General features: G+C 39.4%; 1 pseudogene; it reads right to left on the bottom strand.

Moving 5' to 3' along the window:
* Positions 1–6246: 6246 nt before the first annotated feature.
* On the bottom strand, positions 6247–7190 carry LOC102283720 (hydroxyacyl-coenzyme A dehydrogenase, mitochondrial pseudogene; annotated as a pseudogene).
* Positions 7191–11436: the final 4246 nt, after the last annotated feature.

The raw sequence follows: 11436 nt of genomic DNA, 5'->3' as shown, positions 1-11436 counted from the left end.
CATTAAAGTTATATTAAGTTAAATAAAGCATATTCATTGGATATCTAGATTGTTTCCAAATAAGATAAAATACTGAAGCATTAATTACTGAACATAAGCTAATCTACTTTTGGTATTTTGTTAGAGGAATTTAAGGTATTTTGGTTTCTGACAGCCAAGACTTATAATCAATACATGTAATTAAAACTTCTAGAAATAAGAAGGATGAAGGGAAGTAGCTATGTATGAAGAGTACATAAGAAAAGTAGAGTGCGTTTTTGGGATAAGCCAAGATATAAACGGCATGTTGTTGTTGTTAAGGGAAAAAATCATTTTGCCCTAAGTAGGATGACTGGTTGTTCCAGACTAAGAAGGAGGAAAAAATATAGGACAGTTATAGAAGAGAAGGCAATGGCACCCCACTCCAGTACTCTTGCCTGGGAAATCCCATGGATGGAGGAGCCTTTGGGCAGCAGTCCATAGGGTCGCTAAGAGTCAGGCATGACTGAGCGACTTCATTATAGAAAATTTATGGAAAAAGAGTCTTGGAAAAGAAATTTTATGAATGGTCAAGATGGCTAAGAGTGGGTTAGATTTACTTAAATGTTTTAAGAATGAGTCTTAATATAAAAATATCCTGGTACAAAATTAGAATTTGGTTGTCTCTATGTTAAAAGATGATGCTGTGAAAGTACTGCACTCAGTATGCCAGCAAATTTGGAAAACTCAGCAGTGGCCACAGGACTGGAAAAGGGCAGTTTTCATTCCAATCCCAAAGAAAGGCAATGCCAAAGAATGCTCAAACTACCGCACAATTGCACTCATCTCACATGCTAGTAAAGTAATGCTCAAAATTCTCCAAGCCAGGCTTCAGCAATATGTGAACCGTGAAATTCCTGATGTACAAGCTGGTTTTAGAAAAGGCAGAGGAACCAGAGATCAAATTGCCAACATCCCCTGGATCATCAAAAAAGAAAGAGGGTTCCAGAAAAACATCTATTTCTGCTTTCTTGACTATGCCAAAGCCTTTGACTGTGTGGATCACAATAAACTGTGGAAAATTCTGAAGGAGATGGGAATACCAGACCACCTGATCTGCCTCTTGATAAATTTGTATGCAGGTCAGGAAGCAACAGTTAGAACTGGACATGGAACAACAGACTGGTTCCAAACAGGAAAAGGAGTACGTCAAGGCTGTATATTGTTACCCTGCTTATTTAACTTATATGCAGAGTACATCATGAGAAACACTGGACTGGAAGAAGCACAAGCTGGAATCAAGATTGCTGGGAGAAATATCAGTAACCTCAGATATGCAGATGACACCACCCTTATGGCAGAAAGTGAAGAGGAACTCAAAAGCCTCTTGATCAAAGTGAAAGTGGAGAGTGAAAAAGTTGGCTTAAAGCTCAACATTCAGAAAACGAAGATCATGGCATCTGGTCCGATCACTTCATGGGAAATAGATGGGGAAACAGTGGAAACAGTGTCAGACTTAATTTTGGGGGGCTCCAAAATCACTGCAGATGGTGACTGCAGCCATGAAATTAAAAGACACTTACTCCTTGGAAGGAAAGTTATGACCAACCTAGATAACATATTCCAAAGCAGAGACATTACTTTGCCAACAGAGGTCCGTCTAGCCAAGGCTATGGTTTTTCCTGTGGTCATGTATGGATGTGAGAGTTGGACTGTGAAGAAGGCTGAGTGCCGAAGAATTGATGCTTTTGAATTGTGGTGTTCGAGAAGACTCTTGAGAGTCCCTTGGACTACAAGGAGATCCAACCAGTCCATTCTGAAGGAGATCAGCCCTGGGATTTCTTTGGAAGGAATGATGCTAAAGCTGAAACTCCAGTCCTTTGGCCACCTCATGCGAAGAGTTGCCTCATTGGAAAAGACTCTGATGCTGGGAGGGATTGGGGGCAGGAGGAGAAGGGGACGCCAGAGGATGAGATGGCTGGATGGCATCACTGACTCGATGGACGTGAGTCTGAGTGAACTCTGGGAGTTGGTGATGGACAGGGAGGCCTGGCGTGCTGCAATTCATGGGGTCGCAAAGAGTTGGACACGACTGAGCGACTGATCTGATCTGATCTGATCTGATGTTAAAAGAACTGTTTCTTTGGACTATTGGTCTGCTCTTGACAGTGATTCTGAAAGAGTTTTCTTTACCCTTTGAGTAGTCTGCTTAAAAAGCATAGATTTTGAGTGTCTTATCAAAATAAATTTTCTAGGCTTCATACTGTCTTTATCAAGTTTTTGATTACATGGGAGAACTGAGTTTTCTCAATATTAAGAGAAAAGTTTTTTTTTTTTTTTAAACCATATAACCTTCTGTATTTGCCTTTACGATCTTCTACTGTCACTTTGGTTGAATAGATAATTGAGTATTATTTCATAATTACCTGTGGTTTTACATAATCAAATATAAAAGCCTTTTGCCATTTTGACAACTTCCCCAAATCATATTCTAACTGGAATCTTTTTGAGGATAAACTAACTTTGAGAATTCCTGGGGGGTCCCTGAGAAATCTCAAAGGACTTGTGTCTTACCTTGTGCAAGAGAGATATTGAACTGATTAGGTTTATTTGGTATGTTAAATTATTAACATACCAAAGAGGCATTATCAAATAAGAAGTGATGATAAACCTCAAGTTATATGTGTACAGATATATGTTACTAATATAGATACTCCAGAAATTGCAGTTCATAGAAATTGGTCAATACTTTCATTGTTCAATTGTTATTTTAAACTGTTGTATGCTATAGAAATAACTATACTTTTATATCAAACTCTCATCATATGTTTAACCATTGCTGTTTTTTTCAAAGTTTTTTGTAGACAGTTATTGTTTTATTTTCATCCTTTTATAGAAGACTTTATTTTCAGAGAGATTTATTGAAAGGACTCTGTTAAATATCCTAGAGTACAGATTTCTGATAACTTTATGATCATATCGCTGAACTGGGTAATAATTTCTAGAACCTTATAGGAAAAACCGGATTCAAGCACAAGAATTAATAACCATGGATTGACTGAATAGATAAGGATGATTGTAAGTTTTCATGAGTTTTTGTTAGAAAGATTGCTGTCTCTTTAATGTTTCGGCTTTCTAAGTTTAAGGAAATCTTTTCCTCTTTGCTCTTAATCTCTCTACGATTTATAGTAGTTTGGCATATATACTTTTGTTAACAGAATTGAAACATTTATTTTTTTTCCCCTGCCTGATCCCTCCTTTCTTTTTTTTTTTAAAATTAATTAATTAATTTTAATTGGAGGCTAATTGCTTTACAATATTGTAGTGGTTTTTGCCATACACTGACATGAATCAGCCATGGGTGTACATGTGTCTCCCATTCTGAACCCCCCTTCCCTCCTCCCTCCCCATCCCATCCCTCAGGGTTGTGCCAGTGCACTGGCTTTGAGTGCTCTGTTTCATGCATCAAACTTGGACTGGTGATCTATTTCACATATGGTAATATACATGTTTCAATGCTATTCTCTCAAATCATCCCACCCTTGCCTTCTCCACAGAGTCCAAAAGTCTTCTTTATATCTGTGTCTCTTTTGCCATCTTGCATATAGGGTCATCGTTACCATCTTTCTAAACTCCATATATATGTATTAATATACTGTATTGGTGTTTTTCCTTCTGGCTTACTTCACTCTGTATAATAGGCTCCAGTTTCATGCACCTCATTAGTACTGATTCAAATGTGTTCTTTTTAATAGCTGAGTAATATTCCATTGTGTATATGTACCACTGCTTTCTTATCCATTCATCTGCCAATGGACATCTAGGTTGCTTACATGTCCTGCTATTGTAAACAGTGCTGCGATAAACATTGGGGTACATATGTCTCTTTCAATTGTGGTTTCCTCAGTGTGTATGCCCAGCAGTAGGATTGCTGGGTTGTATGGCAGTTCGAGTTCCAATTTTTTAAGGAATCTCCACACTGTTCTCCATAGTGGCTGTACTAGTTTGCATTCCCACCAACACTGTAAGAGGGTTCCTTTTCTCCGCACCCTTTCCAGTATTTATTGTTTGTAGAATTTGCCATTCTCACCAGCATGAGATGGTACCTTATTGTGGTTTTGATTTGCATTTCTCTGATAATGAGTGATGTTGAGCATCTTTTCATGTGTTTGTTAGCCATCTGCATGTCCTCTTTGGAGAAATGTCTGTTTAGTTCTTTGGCCCATTTTTTGATTGGGTCATTTCTTTTTCTGGTATTGAGCTGCATGAGCTGCTTGTATATTTTTGAGATTAGTTGTTTGTCAGTTGCTTTATTTGCTATTATTTTCTCCCATTCTGAAGGCTGTCTTTTCACCTTGCTTATAGTTTCCTTTGTTGTGCAAAAGCTTTTAGGTTTAATTAGGTCCCATTTGTTTATTTTTGCTTTTATTTCCATTACTTTGGGAGGTGGGTCATAGAGGATACTGCTGTGATTTATGTCTCTGACACTCTCTAGTGCCTTGCCTATGTTTTCCTCTAGAAGTTTTATAGTTTCTGATCTTATGTTTAATCTTTAATCCATTTTGAGTTTATTTTTGTGTATGGTGTTAGAAAGTGTTCTAGTTTCATTCTTTTACAGTTGGTTGACCAGTTTCCCCAGCACCACTTGTTAAAGAGATTGTCTTTTCTCCATTGTATATTCTTGCCTTCTTTTTCAAAGATAAGGTGTCCATAGGTGCATGGATATATCTCTGGGCTTTCTATTTTGTTCCATTGATCTATATTTTTGTCTTTGTGCCAGTACCATACTGTCTTGATGACTGTAGCTTTGTAATATAGTCTGAAGTCAGTCAGGTTGATTCCTCCAGTTCCGTTCTTCTTCCTCAAGATTGCTTTGGCTTTTAGAGGTTTTCTGTATTTCCATACATGTTGTGAAATTATTTGTTCTAGTTCTCTGAAAAATACCATTGGTAGCTTGGTAGGGATTGCATTGAATCTATAGATTGTTTTGGGTAGTATACTCATTTTCACTATATTGATTCTTCCAATCCATGAACATGGTATATTTCTCCATGTATTTGTGTCATCTTTGATTCTTTCATCAGTGTTTTATAGTTTTCTATATATAGGTCTTTTGTTTCTTTAGGTAGATTTATTCCTAAGTATTTTATTCTTTTCATCACAATGGTGAGTGGAATTGTTTCCTTAATTTCTCTTTCTGTTTTCTCATTGTTAGTATATAGGAATGCAAGGGATTTATGTGTATTAATTTTATAACCTACAACTTTACTATATTCATTAATTAGCTCTAGTAATTTTCTGGTGGTGGCTTTAGAGTTTTCTATGTAGAGGATCATGTCATCTGCAAACAGTGAAAGTTTTATTTCTACTTTTCCAATCTGGATTCCTCTTATTTCTTTTTGTTCACTGATTACTGTGGCTAAAACTTCCAAAACTGTGTTGAATGGCAGTGGTGAGAGTGGGCACCCTTGTCTTGTTCCTGACTTTATGGGAAATGCTTTCAATTTTTCACCATTGAAGATAATGTTTGCTGTGGGTTTATCATATATGGCTTTTATTAAGTTGAAGTATGTTCCTTCTATGCCTGCTTTCTGGAGGGTTTTTTTTATCATAAATTGATGTTGAATTTTGTCAAAGGCTTTATATGCATCTATTGAGATATTCATATGGTTTTTATCTTCCAATTTGTTAATGTGGTGTATCACAATGATTGATTTGCCAATATTGAAGAATCCTTGCATCCTTGGGATAAAGCCCACTTGGTCATGATGTATAATCTTTTTAATATGTTGTTGGATTCTGTTTGCTAGAATTTTGTTGAGGATTTTTGCATCTATGTTCATCAGTGATATTGGCCTGTAGTTTTCTTTTCTTGTGGCATCTTTATTTGGTTTTGGTATTAGGGTGATGGTGGGTGGCCTCATAGAATGAGTTTGGCAGTTTACCTTCCTCTGTAATTTTCTGGAAGAGTTTGAGTAGGATAGGTGTTAATTCTTCTCTAAATTTTTGATAGAATTCACCTGTGATGCCATCTGGTCCTGGGCTTTTGTTTGTTGGAAGATTTTTGATTACAGTTTTGATTTCTGTGCTTGTGATGGGTCTGTTAAGATTTTCTATTTCTTCCTGGCTCAGTTTTGGAAGGTTATACTTTTCTAAGAATTTGTCCATTTCTTCCAAGTTGTCTATTTTTTTGTCATATGGTTGCTGATAGTAGTCTCTTATGATCGGGCACTTGGGGAGTTGCTCATATGTGCTTACCGGGTTTCATCCTGGAGCCAGAAAAGCTGCTCACTTGTATTTGTAATATCCATCTCCAGTCTTCTTGCCAAACTTATTCTCTGCTACCAACTTATTCAGGGATGGGCTGGCTGAAACAGGGGGTTCTTTGAGTCCATTTCATGCCAACCATCCAGGATGAACTTTGTAGTATACAGCCCAACATAATCGAGGCACTCAAATGGACCCTTGGGATACCTGGCACCTGGCTTCTTAGCAGTATCGATGTCTTCCTTGGACATGTCACCTCATTCATACAGCCTGACTGCTTCTATGAGGTATGGCACCAGAAGACGGTTCATAATAAATCCAGGTGTGTCCTTGCAAGCAACAGGATGCTTTCCCAGGGCTTTGCTGAGGTCTAGCAGAGATTCAAAGGTCTTCTGGCTGGTCATTGGTGTTTTAATGACCTCCACAAACTTCATCAAAGGCACTGGGTTGAAGAAATGGAGCCCAGTGAACTGGTCCTGTCTCTTGGTGTAATTGGCTAGGCTTGTGATCTGCAATGAAGAAGTGTTGCTGGCAAAGATTGTGTGTTCCACAGCAAACTTGTCTAGCCTTTTGAAGAGCTCGTTTGTCACCTGCAGATTCTCTACAATGGCCTCCACTACCAGGTCTGTGCTGTGGACCACGGATGCTGCACCCATGCTGGGTGATATGCTGCTCAGAGTCTTTGCCACAAATTTATCAGCACTCTTTGGGTTTTCTGCAGACTTCTTCTTGGCCACTTTCTGAAGACTTTCCTCGATACCCTTTCTAGATTTTGCCAGGATGTCCTCTGTTTGGTCCACCAGCACTACTGTGTGGTCAGTTGCTGCAGCAACCTGGGCAATTCTGGAGCCCATCAGCCCACCGCTGATGACCGTCACGTGCTTGATGAGGATTTTCTTTGTCGAGGCCATGGCGGTGGAGGAGGAGGACATGGAACGCATGAATTGCCAGGTTATGAAAGCCATAGTGCAGGTGGTGAAGGCAGCAACAGGGACAAGACCTGGCAGAGAATGATTCCTCTTCTCTTAATCAATCTATGAATTATAGTAGTTTGGCACATATACTTTTGTTAACAGAATTGAAACATTTATTTTTTCCCCCTTCCTGATCCCTCCAGAATTCAGGAAATTATTGAATATTCTTATTTTCAGGGTAGTATAGTTATTTGCATAAGTTTAATAGGAACCTGTTTTATTATAACAGGACACGATTAGAAACACTGATTACATTATCAAGACTTTGGACTTTGACTGGAATGTCATCTCTGTAAATGATGTGCATAAAATCACATATGTACAGATAGGTTAAAGGAACTAAGGTTGAATTTCTGGAAACAATAAAGCCCCTTGGAAAACTAGTTTACAGAATTCCAAGCCTTACAAAGTAAGGAAGAAAGGTCACTTCCTGGAAGCCCTAAAACTCTCAGGATATTTTGGGGACCTTGAGAAAAGTGGAATCAACCCAAATCTCTCTATCTCTCTATAGAGATCACAGGTAAAGCCTGATGGTGTTCTGGGCTTGGCTTCTTAGCCTCAAGAGATTTTAAAAGTCCAATTTGAGATTCCTCATGAAAAGTTCCAGCAAAGATGATTTAAACAAAGTCTATAGGGTCAATCACTATTTTTTGCTTCACTTATGCAAATAGTCAGGTCAAGTTTAAAACAAATCAGTCTTACCATGAGTATCTGATAGAAATGATGGTGACTGTACAGAAGAGAAAATTAAGTTTCAATAGGAAACTATAGCACAGTCTTGTGGATATTAAATTCTGGTCCTATGAATTGTTTTGTCATGTACCTGTAAACCAAACTAGATCCTGAATTATTCTAATTTCCTCAAATACTTGGCTATGACTCTCCAAACTAATGTGTCTGACTTTTCTCCCACCTTCTGATTTGGAATCACTAAGAACAATATTTGCCCTTGAATTTTGTTGGAAAGTACTGTACCTGGTCCTCCTCACTATTGAGACTGCAGTCAGACTTGAACCTTGTGTCTGCACTGCCCAATTACAAATGGCTTCTCCAGATTCTTGGACTTATATACCAGCTAAAATCTAATATTAAAATTGATTAGAGATATTCTTCCTCAGAGGCAGATGGCATCTTGAGGCAGACAGCTTTCTGAAGATCTCAGAGCAAGATTTTCATCTTCAATATGAAACCTTTATTTCTTTTTGCCTTTTCCCAATGTGTGCTTTCTCTTTGTCAATGCTTGGGAAGAAAATACACCTTAACTCTGAATTATCCTTGAATCTATTGCTAAGGCCACATCTGTACAACAGAAGTCACTAGACTTTCTTGCTAAGGTGGTTTTAGATAATCAGATTGCTTTAGATTACTTACTGGCTGAACAAGGAGGAGTCTCTGCTGTGGCAGATATTACCTGCTGTGCCTGCATCAATACCTCTGATACTGTAGCAAAATACAAGAAATTAACAAACACACCATTTGGCTAAATCAAGTTCACACTCCTTCGGGTATATTTCCTGATTTATTTGATAATGAACTGATTTGGTTCATAAGGCCTTCTGGCTAAGAGTAGTAATTCAGTCTGTTGGTTTTATCCTCCTGATAGTCATTATTGCAGTCTCTCTTGTGCGTGGTATTCTCTCAAGGGTCTTAAATACCCATTTGCAGCCACCAGCAGTGAATCAGGTGGTCTCTCTGAGCCTGGACAAACAGAAACAAGATGAACAGCAAAGACAATTTTTCCATGAATCTGACATTATAACCTATAAGTTTCACAATGAGACAAAAACAACCCTGATGGTGAGTGAGAATGTTGCTAATAACAAATTTTTGGTCAATTTCTCATGTATGCAAAGATGTCCAAAATGGGGGAATTATAAAATAAAGTGAACAAGGAGGCCATTAGATTGAGGTGCTTGAACCTTAGCAACCTATGTAAGCAAACCAAAACCTAAGCCTACAAACGCCTCAAGGTTAAGAAATAAAAACCTAAGGACTGCCAATCAACAAGCCTTTTCAGAATAAAGCAAACACTTAAGCTGTGTGTGCATGCATGCTTAGTCATTTAGTCATGTCCAATTCTTTGCGATGCTATGGACTGCAGCCTCACCAAGTTCCTCTGCCCATGGGATTCTCCAGGCAAGAATACTGGAGTGGGTTGCCATGGCCTCCTCCAGAGGATCTTCTCGACCCAGGGACTCAACCCATGTCTCCCGAATTGCAGGTGGATTCTTTGCTGCTGAGCCACAGGGAAACCCAACACTTAAGCGATAGCCAATCAAATAATTTCCTACCTTTGATTCTGCATCTTCTCTATGAAAGTCTTTCCTCTTATTTCTGCAGAGGGAGTGCTCCTACTTTCAAGTTAAAGTGCTACCTGATTTGAATTGATTTTTTTCTCAAATAAACTCTTAAAAATTTTAATATGCCTGACTTATCTTTTAACTGAACAGTAAGAAAACGACCCAATTAAAAAATTGTACAAAGATTTGAACAATTTACCAGAGAAGATATATGGATGATCAATAAGCACATGAAAAGATACTCAACAGTAGTCATTAGGGACATGTAAATTAAAGCCACAGAAAGATAGTACTTCATACCTATTAGAATGAAAAATTAAATAGACTGACCATATCCAGTATTAGCAAGGAAGTAGAAGAGCTGGAACTCTCATACACTGCTGGTGGAAATGTAAAATGTCCCAACAACTTTGGAAAGCAGTCTGGCAGTTTGTTAAAAAGTTAAAACTTACACCTATTGTGTAATGGTCAGCCATTCCAATAATAGGTATGCACTTGAGAGAAAATAAGGTATATGTCCAATGTTCTTAGCAGATATTTTGTAATAGCCCAATCCTTGATGAAAGTGAAAGTGGAGAGTGAAAAAGTTGGCTTAAAGCTCAACATTCAGAAAATGAAGATCATGGCATCCGGTCCCACCACTTCATGGGAAATAGATGGGGAAACAGTGGAAACAGTGTCAGACTTTATTTTTCTGGGCTCCAAAATCACTGCAGATGGTGACTGCAGCCATGAAATTAAAAGATGCTTACTCTTTGGAAGGAAAGTTATGACCAACCTAGATAGCATATTCAAAAGCAGAGACATTACTTTGCCAACAAAGGTTTGTCCAGTCAAGGCTATGGTTTTTCCTGTGGTCATGTATGGATGTGAGAGTTGGACTATGAAGAAGGCTGAGCACCGAAGAGGTAATGCTTTTGAACTGTGGTGTTGGAGAAGACTCTTGAGAGTCCCTTGGACTGCAAGGAGATCCAACCAGTCCATTCTGAAGGAGATCAGCCCTGGGATTTCTTTGGAAGGAATGATGCTAAAGCTGAAACTCCAGTCCTTTGGCCACCTCATCTGAAGAGTTGACTCATTGGAAAAGACTCTGATGCTGGGAGGGATTGGGGGCAGGAGGAGAAGGGGACGCCAGAGGATGAGATGGCTGGATGGCATCACTGACTCGATGGACGTGAGTCTGAGTGAACTCCGGGAGTTGGTGATGGACAGGGAGGCCTGGCGTGCTGTGTTTCATGGGGTCACAAAGAGTCGGACACGACTGAGCAACTGAACTGAACTGAACTGAACACTTAGAAAGCCCTTTCAGTTTCCTGAACATTTAAAAAAAAACGTATTTACATAACCAGTTATTTTACTGATGAGAAAACTGAGGCAGAGAGAAGGAAGTGCCCAGTGTCACTTGCCCAGTGTCACTCAGTAAGGGGCAGAACTGAGATGCAAACCCAGGCGTTGTGGCTGTGGTGTCATGGTCCTCCCTGTTCTGCCTTCAGGATTTCAAGGTGAGGGGTGTGAAGTGTGCCCAATGCAGGGATGGCGGGCCACGAGACAGCGCCACCTAGTGTGTGTGGGAGGGGTGTGGAGTGGCCGGCTGGGGGACCTGGGTTGCAGTGGAGAAGGGACCCGTAGGGGCCATGCAGGTGAAGGCAGTGCATTTTGGGCAGTAGGCATGCGAGACTCGATTCGTTTCCCATATTTACCTATCTGGTTACTGTCTCCATTTTTCTTGCTCTGTGTCTCTTTACTTCTCTTTCTCTAAAATGCATGGGGATGGGGAACTGTATATGTGTAACTCTTGATAACCACAGGGTGTAGAACTAGATCAAGGGAGCGGGTGCCGGAAGCAACCATGTCATCTTTCCTGGCGGAGCCCTGGAAGGCTTGGCGAGAGCGATTGGAGAGCTATAAACATTGGCTGAAGACTCCACTCTACTTTC

This window comes from Bos mutus, chromosome 9, assembly GCF_027580195.1.
Source record: "Bos mutus isolate GX-2022 chromosome 9, NWIPB_WYAK_1.1, whole genome shotgun sequence".
Lineage (NCBI taxonomy): Eukaryota > Metazoa > Chordata > Mammalia > Artiodactyla > Bovidae > Bos > Bos mutus.
This window is presented reverse-complemented; position numbering and strand designations above follow the sequence as displayed.